Consider the following 19,479-nt stretch of genomic DNA (forward strand, 5'->3'; position numbering starts at 1 on the left):
AATGGACCTCAAAAAAAAGCTGGGGTAGCAGTCCTCATATCAGACAAAATGGATTTCAAAGCAAGGGCAATAAAGAGAGACAAAGAAGGACATTTCATAATACTTAAGGGAACAATCCATCAAGAAGATATAACACAGATAAACATATATGCACCCAACATAGGAGCACCCAAATACATAAAGAAAATACAAGAAGACCAGAAGAAAGATATTAACAGCAACACACTCATAGTAGGGGACCTTAACACTCCATTATAAACAATAGACAGATCTTCGAAGCAAAGAAACATCAAGGATATACAGGCATTGAACAACACACTAAACTGCATGGACTTAACTGATATATATATATATATAGAATTTTTCACTCCAAAGAAGCAAAATATACATTCTTTTCAAATGCACATGAGACATTTTCAAAGGTAGAACACATGATAGGACACAAAACAAGCCTCAACAAATTCAAGAAAATTGAAATTATATCAAGTATCTTTTCAGACCACAATGCCTTGAAACTAAAAATCAACCTCAGAGAAAAAAATCAGACACGCAAACTCATGGAAAATGAATAACATGCTATTAAATAATGAATGTGTTAACAATGACATCAAAGAAGAAATCAAGAAATTTCTAGAAACTAATGATAATAGACACACAACAGCCCCAAACCTATGAAACACAGCAAAAGCAGTCCTGAGAGGGAAGTTCATAGCAATACAGGCATACCTGAAAAGGATAGAAGAATCTCAGATAAAAAATCTAACGCTAAAGCTACAAGAACTAGAACAACAGAAACAAACAAAGCCTAGGGCAAGAAGAAGGAAGGAAATCATCAAGATCAGAGCAGAATTAAATGACATAGAGACCAAACAAACGATTCAGAAGATCAACAAAACTAGGAGATGGTTCTTTGAAAAAGTAAACAAAGTCGACAAGCCTCTAGCCAGGCTCATCAAGAAAAAAAGAGAGAAGACCCAAATAAACAAAATGAGAAATGAAAGAGGAGAAATCACAACTGATAGTACAGAAATTCAAACGATTATAAGAAATTACTACAGACAGCTGTATGGTAAGAAATTTGACAACCTAGAAGAAATGGACAAATTTCTAGAAACATAATCTTCCAAAACTGAATCAAGAAGAAGTAGAAAGTCTCAACAGACCAATAACAAAGAAGAAAATTGAAACAGTAATCAAAGCACTCCCTGTACATAAAAGCCGTGGATCGGATGGCTTCACAGGTGAATTTTACAAAACATTTAGGGAAGAACTAACTCCTACCCTCCTCAAACTATTCCAAAAAATCCAAGAAGAGGGAAAAATCCCAAACTCTTTTTATGAAGCCAGTATTACCCTAATCCCAAAACCAGGTCAAGACACAACAAAGAAAGAGAACTATAGGCCAATATCACTGATTAACATAGATGCTAAAATCCTCAACAAAATATTGGCAAGCAGGATCCAGCAATACATCAAAAAGATCATACACCACGATCAAGTGGGATTCATCCCAGAGATGCAAGGATGGTTTAATATTCACAAATCAATAAATATAATACATCACCTAAACATAATGAAAGCACTTCCGGCCAAGATGGAGGCTTAGACGGACATGCTCGGCCTCACTCTTCAACTAGAGAGGAATACAACTACTTCAAAACAAAAGATAACTAGAAATTCCAGAAAATAAAACTACACGGAAGCCCAACGTATGAAGTTATAAACCAGCGGCGCTCTTTGGACAGGTAAGAGCGAAAGTAGGCGGTGCTGTTTGTGGTCGCACCAGGGACAGCGGCAGGGAGAACAATCCCAGCGGCAGGGAGGACAATCCCAGTGGCAGGGAGGACAATCCCGGCTGCAGTCAAACACCGGCTGCAGTCAAACCCCGGCAGCTCGTGACCCCAACGCTGGGAGAAGCAGCCACCACATCGCCTCGAACAGTGAGGCCCAGGGGGCGGGAGGACGGATCCCGGTCTCCTAGCGGAATAACTGTGTGAATCCATCTTGGACCCCCGCCCCTACACAAACCGCCACAGCGCTGCGAAATAGGTTGCGGATCGCCGCTGGTCGCTGGGCAGTGACGACAAAGCTCTGGCGAGAAAGGTTGCAGATCGGCGCGGGTCGCTGGGTTGTGACGAGTACACAGGCACTGCCCCCTATAGCTGGCCCAAGAAAACAAAACGCATCTGTCAAAATGAGGCAGACAACTATAGAAATCCCGGTGGCGCAGCTCACCAGGCAACAGATGAAGAATCTGACAGATGAACAAATAAGAAACCTGTCAGAGGCTCAGTTCAGGGACATTGTTATCAGGTGGCTTACAGAATTAACAAAAGATCTGGAAAAAGATGAGAAAGAATCGAAAAACACTCATACTGAAAGGAACAATACCACATACGAGACAGATGGTGAGGAAATAAAATCCAGAGTTCAAATCAACAAACCAGAACACAAAGAAGGAACAAACAGTCAACCAGTGCAGAGAGAAAAAACGGAAGCAAGGAAAATGATGAGAGGATCAGAAACCTCTGGGACAGCTATAAAAGGCCCAACATAAGAATCATTGGTTTGCCAGAGGGCGAAGAAGATGAACTAGAAATTGAAAAATTAAGTGAAAATATAATAAAGCAGAACTTCCCAAACTTGGGGAAGGAAATAGACTTACAGGTCCAGGAAGCACAGAGAATTCCAAAAAAACTGGACCCAGGGAGAACCACTCCAAGACACATTATAATCAAAATGTCAAAAGTTAAAGATAAAGAGAGAATCTTAAAAGCAGCAAGAGAGAAAAGAATCATGTACAAAGGGGTCCCAATTAGACTATCAGCTGACTTCTCAAGGGAGACCCTGCAGGCAAGAAAGGACTGGCAAGAAATATTCAAAGTAATGAAAATCCAAAACCTTCAACCAAGAATACTCTATCCAGCGAAATTGTCATTCAGAATAGAAGGGCAGAGAAAGTGTTTCCAGGACAAAATAAAACTGAAAGAGTTCATTAGATCCAAACCACTGCTATATGAGATGTTAAAGGGACTGGTTTAGAAAAAGGAGGATCAAAACTATGAACACTAAAATGAAAACTGGATCACAAGAAACAACAACAGAAGCTAGGGAATTGAAACAAAGGCAAACTAAACAGGCAACGAGAGTGGAAAAAGAACTATAGGTATGGGAAGCATATTGGGGGGAGGTCAGCAGGGAGGGGGAAGGGGGAGCAGGAGGGAGATGATATAGGAATTAAGGAGCATGGTAGGAGGGAATGGAATAGACAGAGAGAGGTTGAGAAGAACTATATGCACAACTAATGGACATGGTCTAAAAGTGGGGGACGACTGGAGGGAGGGGTACCACCGGGTGGAGGGGAGAAGAGGGAAGGGAAATTGGGACAAATGTAACATTATAATCAATAAAACACATTAAAAAAAAACAGTGAAAAAAAAAACATGAAAGACAAAAATCCCATGATCATATCAATAGATGCAGAAAAAGCATTTGATAAAGTACAACACCCATTTATGATGAAAATACTAATCAAAATGGGAATAGGGGGAGCTTACCATAACATAATTAAGGCTATATATGAGAAGCCTGAAGCCAACATCATACTCTATGGACAAAAACTGAAAGTATTCCCTCTGAAACCAGGAACTAGACAAAGCTGTCCACTCTCTCCACTTCTATTCAACATAGTGTTGGAAGTCCTAGCCACAGCAATCAGACAAGAAAAAGAAATAAAAGGCATCCAAATTGGGAAAGGAGAAGTAAAACTATCATTATTTGCAGACGACATGATAGTATACCTAGAAAACCCTATAAACTCCACTAAAAGACTACTCGATATAATAAGTGAATTTGGCAAAATAGCAGGGTACAAAATAAATATACAGAAATCTAAGGCATTTCTGTACACCAACGATAAAATATCAGAGACAGAGACAAAAAAGAAAATACCATTTACTATAGCAACAAGAAAAATAAAGTACCTAGGAATAAACTTAACCAAAGAGATAAAAGACCTGTACTCTGAAAATTACATAACATTTAAGAAAGAAATTAAGGAAGATACAAATAAATGGAAGCAAATAACATGTTTTTGGATGGGAAGAATCAACATCATCAAAATGGCCATACTACCCAAAGCAATTTACAGATTCAATGCAATCCCTATTAAAATACCAATGACATATTTCACTGACCTAGAACAAATACTCCAAAAATTCATATGGAACCAAAAAAACCCCGAATAGCAAAAGCAATCTTGGGAATGAAGAACACAGCAGGAGGAATCACAATACCAGACATCAAACGGTACTACAAAGCCACTGTGATCAAACAGTCTGGTACTGGCATAAGAGCAGACATAGAGATGAGTGGAACAGAAAAGAGGGTCCAGAAATAAATCCAGGACTATACGTTCAACTAATATTTGATAAAGGAGGAAGAAATATAAAATGGAGTGAGAAGAGCCTCTTTAACAAATGGTGCTGGGAGAATAGACAGGGACTTGCAAAAAAATTAAACTAGACCACCAATTTACACCACACACAAGAATAAACTCAAGATGGATCAAAGACTTAAATGTAAGCCGTGACACCATAAAAGTCCTACAGGAAAACAGAGGCAGGAAAATTTCAGATATCCCACATAACAATATCTTCACGGATACATCTCCTAAGGCAAGAGAAATAAAGAAAAAAATTAAAAAATGGAACTACATCAAACTAAAGAGTTTCTGCTCAGCAAAAGAAAACATCAACAAGATGAAAAAGAAACCAACCATAAAGGAAAACATATTTGCCAATGATATCTCAGACAGGGGACCGATCTCCAAAATATATAAAGAGCTTATACGACTCAACATCAAGAAAACAAACAACCCAAGCCCTGACTACTGTGGCTCAGTGGATTGAGCATCGGCCTGTGAACCAAGTGTCGCCGGTTCGATTCCCAGTCAGGGCACATGACTAGGTTGCACGTCAGGTCCCTAATTGGGGGTGTGAGAGGCAACCACACAGTGATGTTTCTCTACCTCTCTTTCTCCTTTCCCCTCTCTCTAATAAATAAAATAAATAAACAAATAAATTATTTTTAAAACAAGAGAGAATAGCATAAAACTAAGAAAAATGCTTTCTTCTGAGGAAAAAGCACATAAATCATTTGAATCAACAAGACCTTGTAAGAAAAAAATATATGAAAAATATGTTTGGTAATCTTGATTTTAACTTAAAAATTAAACCTTATATTGAAAATTCATCCTGCTCAAATGCTATTATGCCCTAGGGGAAGTGGTACAGAAAGCAGAGGAGTTCAAACATCCATAAGAAAGGTCCTCCCTCTCCCAGGACAGGACGCTGGAGCTTCAATCCTGTGTGACACTTCCAGCTGCGGTACGAATTTCTTTTACCAGAGTAAATTCAACAAAGATTTATTGGGGAAAAAATGTAAACAAACCCAGGTTATCTGATCCCAAAGCTTGTGTATTTGTGTGATTTTTTTTTCATTGTACCGCAAGTACCTAATTAGGCAGCTCTTTAGTTGTTTAATAACTATGATTAAATTGTTGAACTGTAAAACAAACAAACAAACAAACAACCCAATTAAAAAATGGGCAAAGGACCTGAATAAACACTTCTCTGAACAGGACATACGGAAGGTCCATAGACACATGAAAAAATGCTCAACATCATTAGACATCAGAGAGATGCAAATAAAAACCACAATGAGATACCACTTTACACATGTCAGAATGGTCATCATCAACAAATCAACAAACAAGTGCTGGCAAGGATGTGGAGAAATGGGAACCCTACTGCACTGTTGTTGGGAATGCAGACTGGTGCAGCCACTGTGGAAAACAGTATGGAATTACCTCAAAAAACTAGAAATGGAACTACCTTTTGAACCAGTGATTCCACTGCTAGGATTATACCCGAAAAATCCTAAAACACTAATTCAGAAGAACTTATGCACCCTTATGTTCATAGCAACACTGTTTACAATAGCTAAGTGCTGGAAACAGCCTAAGTGCCCATCTGTAGATGAGTGGATCAAAAAACTGTTGTACATTTACACAATGGAATACTATGTAGCAGAGAGAAAGAAGGAACTTCTGCCATTTGCAACAACATGGATGGAACTAGAGAGAATTATGATTAGTGAAATAAGCCAGGCAAAGAAAGAAAAATACCATATGATATCACCTAATACAGGAAACTAAAGAACAACACAAACAAACTAAATAGGACAAGGAGCAGAATAGCAGTCAATAGGGGGGAGGGGAGAAGGAGAGAAGGGGGATAAGTAAGGAAAGGATTTAGTCAAGGAACGTGTATAAATGACTCATGGACATGGACAATGGGGAGGGATATGATTGTGGGAGAAGGGGTGGGCTGAGTTGGGGAGATCAATGGAGGAAAAATGGGACAACTGTAATTGAAAAACCAAAAAAAAAAGGAAGTTGCAAGAATAGAACAGTTTCCCTATATTCCTCCTCCTACCTCCCCCAACCTCACAAAACCATAGCACCATGACCAAAAACAGGGCATTAACCTTGGTACAACACCTTTAATCCAACTAAAGACCCTGTGAGAACATCACATGCTTTTCCAGGAATATTTTTCTTTTGCTCCAGTAAGGCATTCAGGATTTCACATTTGCACTTGCTTTTTTTCTCTCTGGTGTCCTGCTGTCTGAAATAGTTCCTGGGTCATTTTTTGCCTTTGAGGACGCAGATACCCACAGAGCATTGATCAGTTACTTATATGAACATCCCTCAGTTCAGGCCTGTCTGGGTCTCCTCATTATTGGGTGTAGGTCATGCATCCCAGGCAAGGACATCACAGATGTGGATATCTACCCTCCACACAAACATGAAGTTATAAACAAGTGGTGCTTGTCCAGATGGGTAGGAGGGGCAAAGCTGGGGCAGAGAGGTCAAGCTGTGCTGGTGGTAGTGGCTGCAGTGATGGCGGTGGCAGAACGGTGGTAAGCACAGACACCCGTATTTAAAAAGAGGCAAGAAACACTTGGGGTGCATCCCTGGCTACAGTCCAGACCTGTCAGCTCGAGATTCCAATGCCATGGAAGGCAGACCACCATTGCCTCGGACTGTGAAGGCTGGAGTGGGTGGGGACAGAGGAAGAAGCTCCCTGTCTCTCAGCGGAGAGTAAACAGCAAGAATCCATCTTGGAACCCCGCCCCGACACACAAAATGCCACAACTTGGTGAGAAGGGTCACCCGGTAGTGACAAGTGCACGGGGCTCTGCCCCCTATAGTGTAGGAGGTGTGACAGCCCGCCAAGGAAGCAAAGGTAAACACAAAATTATTAAGATGGCACAAGTCATGATAGAGATCCTGATGACACAGCTGACAAGACAGCAAATATCCAATCTAACGAAGAAGCAGATGGGAAAACTTTCTGTGGCACAGTTCAGAGCTTTGGTTATAAGAAAGCTTACAGACCTAACAGCAAATCCTAAACAGGATGGAGAAGGAATGAAGGCTAGTCCTGCTGAAATGAACAAAAACACATACGAAACTAATGGTGAGGGAAAGAAATCTAGGGATCAAATCAACAAATCGGAACATAGGGAAGGAAAAAAAAAGTCAACCAGTGCAGAAAGAGGAAACAAGAAGTGAGGAAAATGAGGAGAGGCTCAGAAACCTATGGGACAGCTATACGCGGGTCAACATCTGAATCATAGGGTTGCCAGGAGGTGAAGAAGAAAAGCTAGAAATTGAAAAATTATGTGAGAAAATAATGAAGCAGAATTTCCCTAAATTGGGGAAGAAAATAGACTTACAGGTCCAGGAAGCAGAGAGAGTTCCAAAAAAACTGGACCCAGGGAGAACCACACCAAGACACATTATAATCAAAATGTCAAAAATTAAATACAAAGAGAGAATCTTAAAAGCAGCAAGAGACAAGAAGAGAGTTACATACAAAGGGGTCCCAATAAGACTATCAGCTGAATTATCAAAAGAAACTCTGCAGGCAAGAAGGGACTGGCAAGAATTATTCAAAGTAATGAAAATCAAAAACCTACAGCCATGATAACTCTATCCAGCGAAGCTGTCATTCAGAATAGAAGGGCAGAGAAAGTGTTTCCAGAACAAGGTAAAACTGAAGGAATTCATCAGATCCAAACCACTGTTATATGAAATGTTAAAGGGACTTGTTTGGGAGAAAGAAGATCTAAACTATGAACATTAAAATGAAAGCTGTATCACAACAACCAACAACAGAAGCTAGGTAACCAAAACAAAGGCAAACTAATGAAGCATAAAGAGTGGAAAAAGAATTATAGGTGGGGGGAACATATTGGGGGAAGGTCAGCTGGGAGGGGGGAAAGGAGGGCGATGATACAGGAATTAAGAAGCATAGTAGGAGGGAGTGGAATAGATAGGAAGATGTTGAGAAGAACTATATGTACAACCAATGGGTTTTGACTAAGGGGGGGTGGACAACTGGAGGGGGGACCACTGGGTGGAGGGGAACAAAGGGAAAAGAAATTGGGACAACTGTAACAGCATAATCAATAAAGCATATAAAAGAAAATAAAAGAAAGAAACCAGATCCATTCAGACTAGTAGGAGGGGCACAGATGCAGAACAGGCTGGTCACTCACCCACATGTGGTGGATAAAAATGAGGAATATCTTGAGAGCGAGGAGTCCCAACCCCACACCAGGTGCCCCAGCCCAGGGTTCCAGCACCAGGAAGATAAGTCCCCCAAAATTCTAGCTGCAAAAGCCAGCAGGGATTGAATTGGTGGAAGAAACTTCTGGAGCCCCAAGCAGTCCTCTTAAAGAACCCACACATGAGCTCACCTGCTCAGATTAACTCCCTCTGGGGTCCAGCACTGGGATAGCAGCTTGAAAAGCACCAGTGGCATACTGGGAGAAACTGAAGTGTCTGAGATCAATGCAGCAGAGGCCACTGCCCCTTTTCTAAATCTTTGCCACACAGAGCCATAGAGTTGGCAAGCTGGTGCCATATCTGAGACTCCATCAATCTGGCTAACACTGTTTGAGATCCCCAGAGACTCTGCCCCACCCAACTTATGGGTCTACCCAAGCTGTTTTCAACATGATTGGCTAGTCTTGGCTCATGCTTCACAACTTCATAAATCCTATCAAACAAGCAATAGGTGGCCTCAGTGAGTCCCATGCCCAGCACTAGCAGCAGCCAGCCTCGGTTCATAGCTTGGCTTCACTTGAGAATATCCAAGCTCAGCACAAATAGCAGCCATCTCAGATTGCTTTATAGTTCAGGCAAGATAGCCCTGGGCAAACACAAGTAGGGGCTGACCTTGCCCTGCATCACCTGGGAATCTCCAGGGCCAGTGCACCCAGTGGAGAGCTACAGACCATGTCAGAGTACCACCACCCTGAACCTGCACAACTGATCCTTCATGGAAGGAGATTGGTAGTTGGTGGTCAGTGGTAACAGCAACTGGCATGGGTAAATCCCTCCCATTGATCTGCCAACAGTAATCAAGGTTCAACTGCAAGAGGAGGGTGTACTCAGCCCACACGAAGGGCACACCTAGAGTACCCAGCTTGGGCTGTAGGGGAGGCTGTGCCACTGAACTCTACAGGACACCTACTACATTAGGCCACACTACCAAGACACAAAGTCAAAGCAGCCCTACCTAATACATAGAAACAAACACAGGGAAGCTACTAAAACAAGGAGACACAGAAACATGGACCTACAGCCAAAATTGCTCTACCCAGCAAAGCTATTTAGAGATGAGGGCAGATAAAGAGCTTCCCAGACAAAAACAAACAAACAAAAAAAAAAAAAAAACAAACTAAAGGAGTTTATCATCACCAAACCATTATTATATGAAATGTTAAAGGGACTTGTTTAAGAAAAAGAAAAAGATCAAAACTATGAACAATAAAATGGCAAAAAATACATATTTATTAACAATTGAATCTAAAAAATCAAACTGAGCAAACAAGAACAGAGACAGACCCATGGATACAGAGAGCATTTTGATGGTTGCCATTGGGAGGGGGCTGTAGGGCAATGGGTGAAGAGGTGACGGGATTAAGAAGTACAAATAGGTAGTTACAGATAGTAATGGGGATGTAAAGTAGAGTGTAGGAAATAGGGTAGCCAAAGAACTTATACACATGACCCATGGACATGAACAATGGTGAGGGGATTGCCTGAGGGGGTAGCGGGTGCTTGGTGGAGGAGAGGCAAAAGGGGAAAAATCAGGACAACTGTAATAGCATAATCAACAAAATAGAATTTTTAAAAGTTTTTTTTTTAATTTCAAAAAGAGGAAGGCAGGCAGAGGGAGGGAGAGAGTAACAATGAGAGAAACATCAATCAGTTGCTGCCCGTATGCCACTGACAAGAGACTGAAGTTCATACCTAGACATGTGCCCTGACGGGGAATCAAACCCATGACCCCTGGGTTTATGTGACAATGCTCCAACAAACTCAGCTACACCAGTCAGGGCTGCTGCATCAATTTATTTAATCAAGTAGTTATTTATATCAATAATGATTCAGTATATTTTATTCTATGGATTATAAAATCAATGCTATTATTATTCATTATATTGTTTAAATTATTTTAACTCTGTGCATTGGGAGGTCCTTCAGGGGCCCTGTATTATTTATTTATTTTTTTGGTTTCACACAAAATGCCAGGATTTGCTGCTGGCCTCATTCAGCTAACTGTTAGATATTCTTTTGAGTTCTGCATAGATTGTCACAGATCACGTCTTCTGTTTGATATCAGTTAGGGGCCAGATTATGCCCAAAACATATTCCTTAGTTGATTGGTGTGTTAGCAGCGCTTGTTCTTTGAAAGGAATTCCCACTAATTGGAGTTGGAAGTTGTGATTGTTGATAAAACCAAGCAGAACCCAAGTATGTATGTATGTATGTATGTATGTATGTATGTATTTAGTTTTTCTATTACAGTTGTCCCATTTTTTCCCCATTGCTCCCCCCTACCCCACCCGCCCCTTCTCCCACATTCAATCCCCACCCTGTTGTCCATGTCCATGGGTCATTCATACTAATTTCTTGACTAGAGCCTTCCCCTTCTTTTCCCTCCTTTCCCCCTCCTCCCTCCCTCCTGGTCACTGTTAGTCTGCTTTTGTTTACATGTCTCTGTTTCTATTTGCTCATTTGTTTGTGTTGTTCATTGCCTGTATTAGGTGATATCACATGGTATTTGTCTTTTGCCACCTGGCTTATTTCAGTAAGCATAATAGTCTCCAGTTCCATCCATGTTGTTGCAAATGGTAGGAGTTCCTTCTTTCTTTCTGCTGCTACTGTCTTTTACACCTTATGTTCCTTCTACTTGAAAGTTTCCACAGTGAAAACCTGGAGTTCAATAGCTTCAGGATAATGTTGACTTGTAGCTTCCTTTGCCTGGCATATGGGACGGTGCAACAATTTCATGAGATAATCTTGACCTTGGTCCGAGCTTTAAAAAAAAAAAGTGAAGGTTTTGTTTTAAATAAAGATTTTATTTACTTATTTTTAGAGAGCGGGGAAGGGAGGGAGAAAGAGAGGAAAACATCAATGTGTGACAGAAACATCAGTTGCACCACCCCACCCCCAAACTGGGGATCTGGCCGACAACCCAGGAATGTGCCCTGACCAGGAATCAAACCAGCAACCTTTTGTTTCAGACTGGTGCTCAATCCACTGAGCTGTACCACCTAGGGCACTTTTGTTTTAGTTTTACCTGATCTTACCAACAACTGAGAAAGTTGGGAAGTTTCTTATTTGGGTTCTTCCAGAAGCTGACCTTATTATGAGGCTTCAAGTGCAAGTACTTTCTATGGGAAGTGATCTCAGTGGGGAGTGGAGAAGTGAGACAAGAAATGAAAGGCAGCCGTTATTATATTATTGTGTGACCAAGCACATCATTGAAGCTCAGTCCTGCTGGAGAACCCTGGGAGACAGCATAGAACATGTACCTAAGAGTTCTGTCCCTCAGAAGCTGGGGTCTTTATATACCAGTTCCCATTAGATTTTGGCTGAGGGATGCTCCTGGGCATGCTAATTCTCTACATTTTCTAAGCACACAGGCAGAGTGGGCTCTTGCCACTAGAGAAAGTCCCTGGGCTCAGAAATGGGAAGGGTCTATAGGATATAGGTGGAGCATCAATAGCACCTACTACAGGCATATCCCCATTTTACAGATGAAGAAACTGAAGTACAGAGAAGCTAAGTGACTCATGTTGGGTCTAGAAATGGTAACGAGGGCTGTTACTTGAGGCTATGAATTTGAGTAAGGACTGTGTTAGATGGTTCTCTGAAATCTATTCCCTTTAACTCTTATGGCAGGTTCTTCCTCTGTTTCCTGCCCGCTGGCCTGGAAATGACCTCCTAAGCTTGGCAGAGAGTGTATTTGCACAAGGGCACACCCCAGCAAAATGAGTGATGGTTTGGCCTAATATCTTGGTAGTTGCAAGTTCATTGTTTAAATTGGATGGTGACAAGCCCTTGTATTATTTCAGGAGGGCTGAGTTATGTCAACCACACCTATAAGCAGTGTTAAAAGATTAGGCAAATAGAAGACACTCTGGTTTCTTTTTTGCTTAGATTATTGGGCTGACAGAGAATTTTTTTATCTCTGACATCAGGTTCATCTGACACCTCCAGAAGATAGAACTTCCTTGCACTGGGCTGCACTGTGGTGCATCCCAGTTTCTTAGAGTCCCCACCCCCCCACCCCCACCCCATCCCCTAGCAACCTTCCAAATCTAGTTCTTGGTTCTTTTTCTGACTACCATCTCTCCACCATCCCTCATATATTCTCAGCCTGTTCCCCTGGTGAACTTTTGGACCTGGGTTTTCCTTATGAGGCTGGAGGGAAATTCTGAGCCAGGAGACCTGGGCTCTGCCAACAAATAAATGGGTGTGTGGGACCAAGGTACTTCCTTAGCCTCAGTTTCCCACAGGAGGAATGGAAAGTCAAAGAGGAAATTACCCTTGCCTAGTCTACCTCCACACCCCAGACTGCGGGGAACTTCAAAGCAGGTGGTTACAAAAGGATGGTCACATCCCAGGCCTGGCTGACTTCCTGGGCTTCAGAACACATCAAAACTGTTCGTAAGCATATAAAAAGAAGTTTCACCTCACTGATATTCAGGAACATGTGAATTAGAACAAGATACTAATGGTGGTGGTGCAAGGGGGTGTCTAGTTCCTATGGGAGCAAGTTGACACTATCACACACACAAAAAAAACCCCATTATCCTATAACACGGAGAATCACTTCTTTAAATCTGCAGCAGAGAGCCCCTTGTACAAATGCATAAGGATGTAGGTATGCATGAGGCTGTTCACAAAAGCAGTGCTTCTCAATAGTCCATGGACAAGCTCAGTCTTTATTTCCAATCTGTTGCAAACTTGTACACTTTTACTAAAATGAATTACTAGATAAATGGGATTTTAAAAACTGAAGACTTTCAAAATGCAATCCTCTGATTTTTATTGTGAAATTTGACAAAACATTACTCTGCCCAATTGCTATAAAATTTCCTCAGTGCTCATCCCCAGTCTGTATTGCAAACAAAACAAAACAAAATAAAAAATTGGGAAGAACCTAAATATTTGTCAATAGAAGAATGTCTACATAAACATATTATGTCCATACTATAAAACCTGCATAGTAGTCAAGAATCAAATGGGAAATTTATAAGTCCTGACATGGAAGTGTGGCTGAGAGACATATTGAGTGGGGGGGGGGGGGGGGGGAACACAAGATAATGAACTGCTAAAGGATATAGTTTTCTTGTGTGTTAAGGGTGAAAAAATCCACAATAAAACAAAACTATATATTTTCTATGTGTGTATAAATATGTATAAACATAGAAAAGTACTGGAAAAAAAGAAGAAAATGTACTGGAAGTGCTATTGAAAATGGTGAGTAAAAGGGGAATCTTTATTAATGGTTTAATTTTTATTTAAAAAAGGCAATCAAATATTACTCGTATAACTAAAATAAATCTAACATCTAAGCAATGTTAATCTAAAGGAGGCAAAACCTCTCGCTACTCCTCAAGTTACATTGGAAACCAAATTTTCCAGACTTTTTGCTTCTTCTCAACTGAGGGACACACCATACACTGCTATGCAGGTGAAATACAGATTAAATGAATAATCAGTATCGAGGGCAAACTCACTTGAAAAAAGAAGATGTCCTGGCCGCAGTTGCAGCTTAAGAGGCTGAGAGGGGGACTGGCTGGTTGATTGGTTGGTAGTATATGAGCCTCCTTGTGAGGTGGCCAGAGACAGAAGAAAGAATTTAGATTTTAGATTCAACTGTAGAGTAAAATTCTAGCACCTGAGCTCTGAGTTGAAGGTAGTTTGAGCACAGGTATTTAGTCTTGGCTCCCTCCTGAATCTTGGCTCAGATGACAGTAAGGGGAGACACAGAACCCTACAGAGATGAAGAGAATGGGGCTAGAAGGCAGGTGAAGGAGTGTTCATGAAATTAACAATAGGGAAACAACTGAATTCTCAGTGGGGAAGTGGAAAACTGCATGACTTACACCACAGAACCCCCAAAGACCCTTTATTTTCTCCTCTCTGGCTCCTTTGACCCTGGAGTTCTGACATTGATGCTGATTTACCTTTATATGAATTTTTCAATATGAAAAATCACACCCTTTCATTCTGGTAGTTTTATTGTATAATTGCCTGGATAATCTCCTCCCCAACTGTTTTCTCTGTTCTTTTTCTGGAACTTTTCCTAGCTGGCTGTCAGACCATCTGGATTCCTGTTACAGAACCCCTGGGCTGCTCCAATTGAAAACAAACCCACGGGCTCTTTAGTTAGGGGCCTGATTGCCCGCCGCCAAAATTATAACTCTCAATACCAGAGTTTAGTGAAAAGAAAAAGAATTGTTTATTTAACAGTTATATAGATTTAGTTATTTGCGGATTTCTGCTGTTAAGTCTTATGCTCTTTAAAACACCCACAAACACATATCCTTGCCTCCCCACTACCAAACCAGGCTAGTTTTAGGAAAGTCAGAGAAACCGTTTCCCTACTTTCCAAACACAGTTCAGCTTTCTGTGCTGTGGTGCCCTCCAGCTCTCAATGCAGAACCGCCTGGATTCTCAGCCTCCTTGCAAACTGCCTTCTTCCTGCAAACCGCATGGATCTTCTCTCCTTCTCAAAACTGCATGGCGAGAGCCTCTTAAAGCAGCCTGGAGACCCCTTCTCCAAGCCACATGGAGAAGGCCCCTTCACCAAGCCACGTGGAGGGAGCACACGAGAGAGCAAGAGAGCGAGAGCCCGAGAGAGAGCGTGCGAGCCAGAGCGAGAGCGAGAGCGAGAGCGAGAGAGAGAGAGAGAGAGAGAGAGAGAGCTAAAATGTCCGCAGCTGCTTATATATCCCTGACTGCGTCCTCTGACGCAGTGGGCACTGCAAACAGTTCTGACCGTTCACAGAACCCCAGGTAGGTTCTGTGTGCTTTCTCCATACCATCCCCTGGTTCAAGACTCCTCCCATCTACTGAGGCTTTGGATGCATTAAAGCCATTTTGCATAAAAAAAGACGTTGGCCACCAGCCTCAGGCATGTGGAAGCATTCTGAAAGCTGCTTCCTTCTCCCCATCCCCCAGCAGCAAACTCTGGGGATTTTTGGACTCCCCAGTTTCTGTAACCCCTTGGTGGTTGGGCATCCTCGGGAAGCTGATTGTGCGTGTGGCTGGTACAAGTTGTGCGTGTGGCTGGTACGAGTTGTGCGTGTGGCTGGTACGAGTTGTGCGTGTGGCTGGTACGAGTTGTGTGTGTGGCTGGTACGAGTGTGGAGTGCCTCTCCACTGGGTCCGTTGTCCTGTGAGGAAATGGCCGGAGTGCCCCTTCGCTGGGTCCGTTCTCCCGTGAGGGAAACGGCCGCAGTGCACCTCCGCTGGGTCCGTTGTCTCGTGAAGGAAACGGCTGGAGTGCACCTCCGCTGGGTCCATTGTCCTGTGAGGGAAGCGGCCGGAGATGAACGAAGCATCTCGGTCTGTGTGCAAGTAAGCGAGTGTGGAGTGCCCCTCTGCTGGGTCCGTTAGGTTGAGAACACAACCAGATTCAGCCACGGGAATCAGCTGAGGATGGGAAATGGAAATTTTAGGCCTAGGGGTGGGGACCAAAAGTAAGGAAAAACAGACAATGGTAAATTATTGTTGTTTCCTTTGGCCAAAGGAACCCATTTAGGGGAAATCTGTCTTCTAGCCCCGATTTGGGTCTGATGAATGTTGGGTTTGTTAAGCCCTGGTCTTATATGTGTGTTCAGCTTTTTTGGATTGTTTGTTTGTTTGTTTGTTTTTGGAGAGAGAAGAGAGGGGCATCTCTGTGTGGTTGCCTCTCGCTTGTGCCCCAGTTGGGAACCTGGCATGTGGCCTGGGCGTGTGCCCTGACTGGGAGTTGAACCAGCGACACTTGGTTCACGGGCTGGTGCTTGGTCCACTGGGCCACAACAGCCAGGGCCAGGCATCAGCCTTTAAAGAAGAGAGGGAATATGCTCTCTGCTGATCACCACCTACCAGCAGATCTGCAGGTCTCTTCCCTGTAAAAAAGAAAAAGATAAGGCCTGGGACCCTCTGTCCTGTCTCCCACTGCCTTATAGTCCTGGCCAGCCTTCGGCCAACTGGGCAGAGGCACCGTGGATGGACAGTACAGACGGAAGAGGTTAGGAACACCTAGGAGATATCCCACCAGTATCCGCCCCCATGACACCTATGGCGCTAGTGGCAACTTATCTAAATTAAGAAAGGAATTGAAACAATGTAAGCAAGACCTAAAGAACTTCCCCGTTCCCTCAGAGCAGCGGGTTTCCCCTTAGGGAAGTCTCCAGGGGTCCAGGATATATTAGATATGTCAAATGCTCCTTCAACAAGCACTGAAGTTAGAAACTTCAAGCGTAATATGAAGCGCTTGGTAAAGGACCCCCTTGGACTGGCAGAATAATTAGATCAGTTCCCCGGACCCAGCATATACATGTGGACAGAATTAATGTCTATACTAGACATCTTCAGTGGGGAAGAGAAGGGAGTGGTCAGACGGGCTGCTATGAGGATATGGGAAAGGGAACATCCCCCTGGTCAGGGAATTGTCCCGGCCTAACAGAAGTTTCCCAGTATAGACCCTGATTGGGATAACAGGCTGGAGGTTAGGGCTCAAATGAAAGACCTTAGGAGCTTCGTCATCAGGGAAATCAAGGAGTCCGTTCCCCATGCACAGAATGTCTCCAAGGCATTCGAAATACAGGTCCATCAGATCCCTGCAGAAGCTCAGGGACAAAATGAGGAAGTATTCTGGTCTAAATCCAGAGAATGCTGTAGGACAGGGACTCTTAAAAGTCACCACTGTAACAGAAACTGGCCAAATATTTGTAAGAAATTGCAAAAAGTAAATGAATGGGCCAATTAAAGCAACTGAAAAACTCTTCAGGAAAGCTCAGAAAGTGTATGTTAGAAGAGAGGAGGAGAAGCAGGAACTTCAAAAAGCTGCAGAATATCTCTGCAAATCTAGGAACTTTTAGCTGCCAGATACTGAGTTTAAGTACAGTCCTTCGCCGTGTGGAAAAGAACAAGGATTGGAAGCATGTTATGGTTAAATCTAAAGCAGTAAAGGGTATTTAGAAAGTTTGTGAATGTTGCAGAAGGTCTGAGGAAAGTTGTAATTATAAAAAAAAAAGAAAGTTATGGAAGCTTTAAACCTGGGAAAAGAAAACCTCAGCTGCTTGTGTTCTGTTTATGCTCTGAAAGGAAGAATTGAGGTTTCCCAGGGAAATTTTAAAACTTCACATGAAAGAAAGGGAACCAGGAAAGGTGTAAGGCATGTAAATAAAAAGGTTGGTTAGAAATTTATAAAGGTTTTGAGAAGAAATTGTATGGTTTTAGTAATAGAAGGTATAATGCATGGAAATGCAGTTTTGAAGAACAAGGATTTTCCTTCATGCCTTTATATTTATCTCCCTACGGGAACCCTCCAGTGTTTGGCATTGTAAAGAAGTAAGAAGTGACATAAGGTTCCTTTGCATAAAACTAATAAGACCAGTTGCTAATGGTGGTAATGTCAGCCGAGGCTTTGACTGGAATGTCATGCCTGAAGGAGGCATGCCTAGGCTAATGCAAGCCCATGAGGGAAAGGCCTAGCACCTTGGGTGGTTGTGTGGTCTATGGCAATCTTTCTAGGGAAGAAACAAAGGTTGCTTTCCTGATAAATGGCTAGGAGGAAACTTTAGGCACAATGGAAAGCTTGAAGAACTTGTAAAAAGCATGGGTTTTACAGGCAAGGCCAGATGGCAGGTATGTGGCTCAGCTTCTGTGCCCAGAGGGCAGACTAAAGGTAATCCTGAAGGTTCCTTGTGTAAGTTCCAGCAAAGCAGACTTAAAAGATTTATGCTATCAATGGCTGCTCTTGTTGTATTTATGCAAATGAACAGGCTAAATTAAAACTGGACTTAATGCAGTCCCTTTAATAACGAGGAGGGTAATCGTAGGGAGAAAAATCATGATTTGAGGAAAATCACAATGCTCAGTGGTAGACTATAAACTAGTGCAGCTAACTGTGTCTATAAAGTTCATTTTAATTCAAAGTTTGTTTTCATTCGAAAGTTAAACCAGGTCTGAGACATCAACAATGCTTAATTTATAGGCAAGAAGAATATCAAATGCCTTGCAACTGGATGTCTTCCCAATAAGACAGCCTTGCAAATTTAAAGACTGGTTTGTGAATTGTGTTGTGTGAATTAACATGTGTGTGTCTTTCTGTTTTCATAGGGCATAAGCCTATGATCTCATTTCCTGAGTGGTTGTCTGTACATACAAGCCTCATTTAAGAAGCCCATCTGCATTGCTGTCTCCTGAGACTCAACAGTTTGGCTGAACTAAGTGGTTGGGTTGGCGAAGTATGGGTTGATCAATGGGCTTCATTTTAAAACTGGTCTCCTTTGCCTAAAATAACTTTAAGCAAAGAAGCTCCTCCCCCAAACTGCCAGCCTCTCCAGTGCAACCCTCTTCTAACACTTAACCAGCCACAGGCCTTAAGTCAGGAACCCCATGTGGCTACCAGAGTTTATGGCTTAGGAGTGGATGTATCTGGCATAGATCCAGTAGGGTGGCTAGGTCTTCACTTAGAGACAACTCCTCCTTCCCTAGAAAATCTAACTTCTCTCAGCTAGACCTCAGACACACCTCAGAAAAGACCCCAGAATAATCCAGCCAAGGTAAAAGTTTTAAGGTATTAAATCTCGGACAGACCTTAGAGATAGAGACTGGATACGGGGATGCAAATGCTTGGGTAGAATGGGTCAAATTTACCATTAAATCCCTGAATAAAAGCAACTGTTATGCTTGTACCACAGGGAGATCCCAGCACAGGTCGTACCATTTCCACTAGGCTGGGACTCTGACCCCTCGGGAATGGCCTGTATGCTCGCTCTCTACCAGGATGAGAATGCATGGGGAAATGAGACTTGCAGAAGCTT

The sequence above is a fragment of the Furipterus horrens genome, unplaced genomic scaffold, assembly GCF_987537825.1.
Source record: "Furipterus horrens unplaced genomic scaffold, mFurHor1.1.pri manual_scaffold_8, whole genome shotgun sequence".
NCBI lineage: Eukaryota > Metazoa > Chordata > Mammalia > Chiroptera > Furipteridae > Furipterus > Furipterus horrens.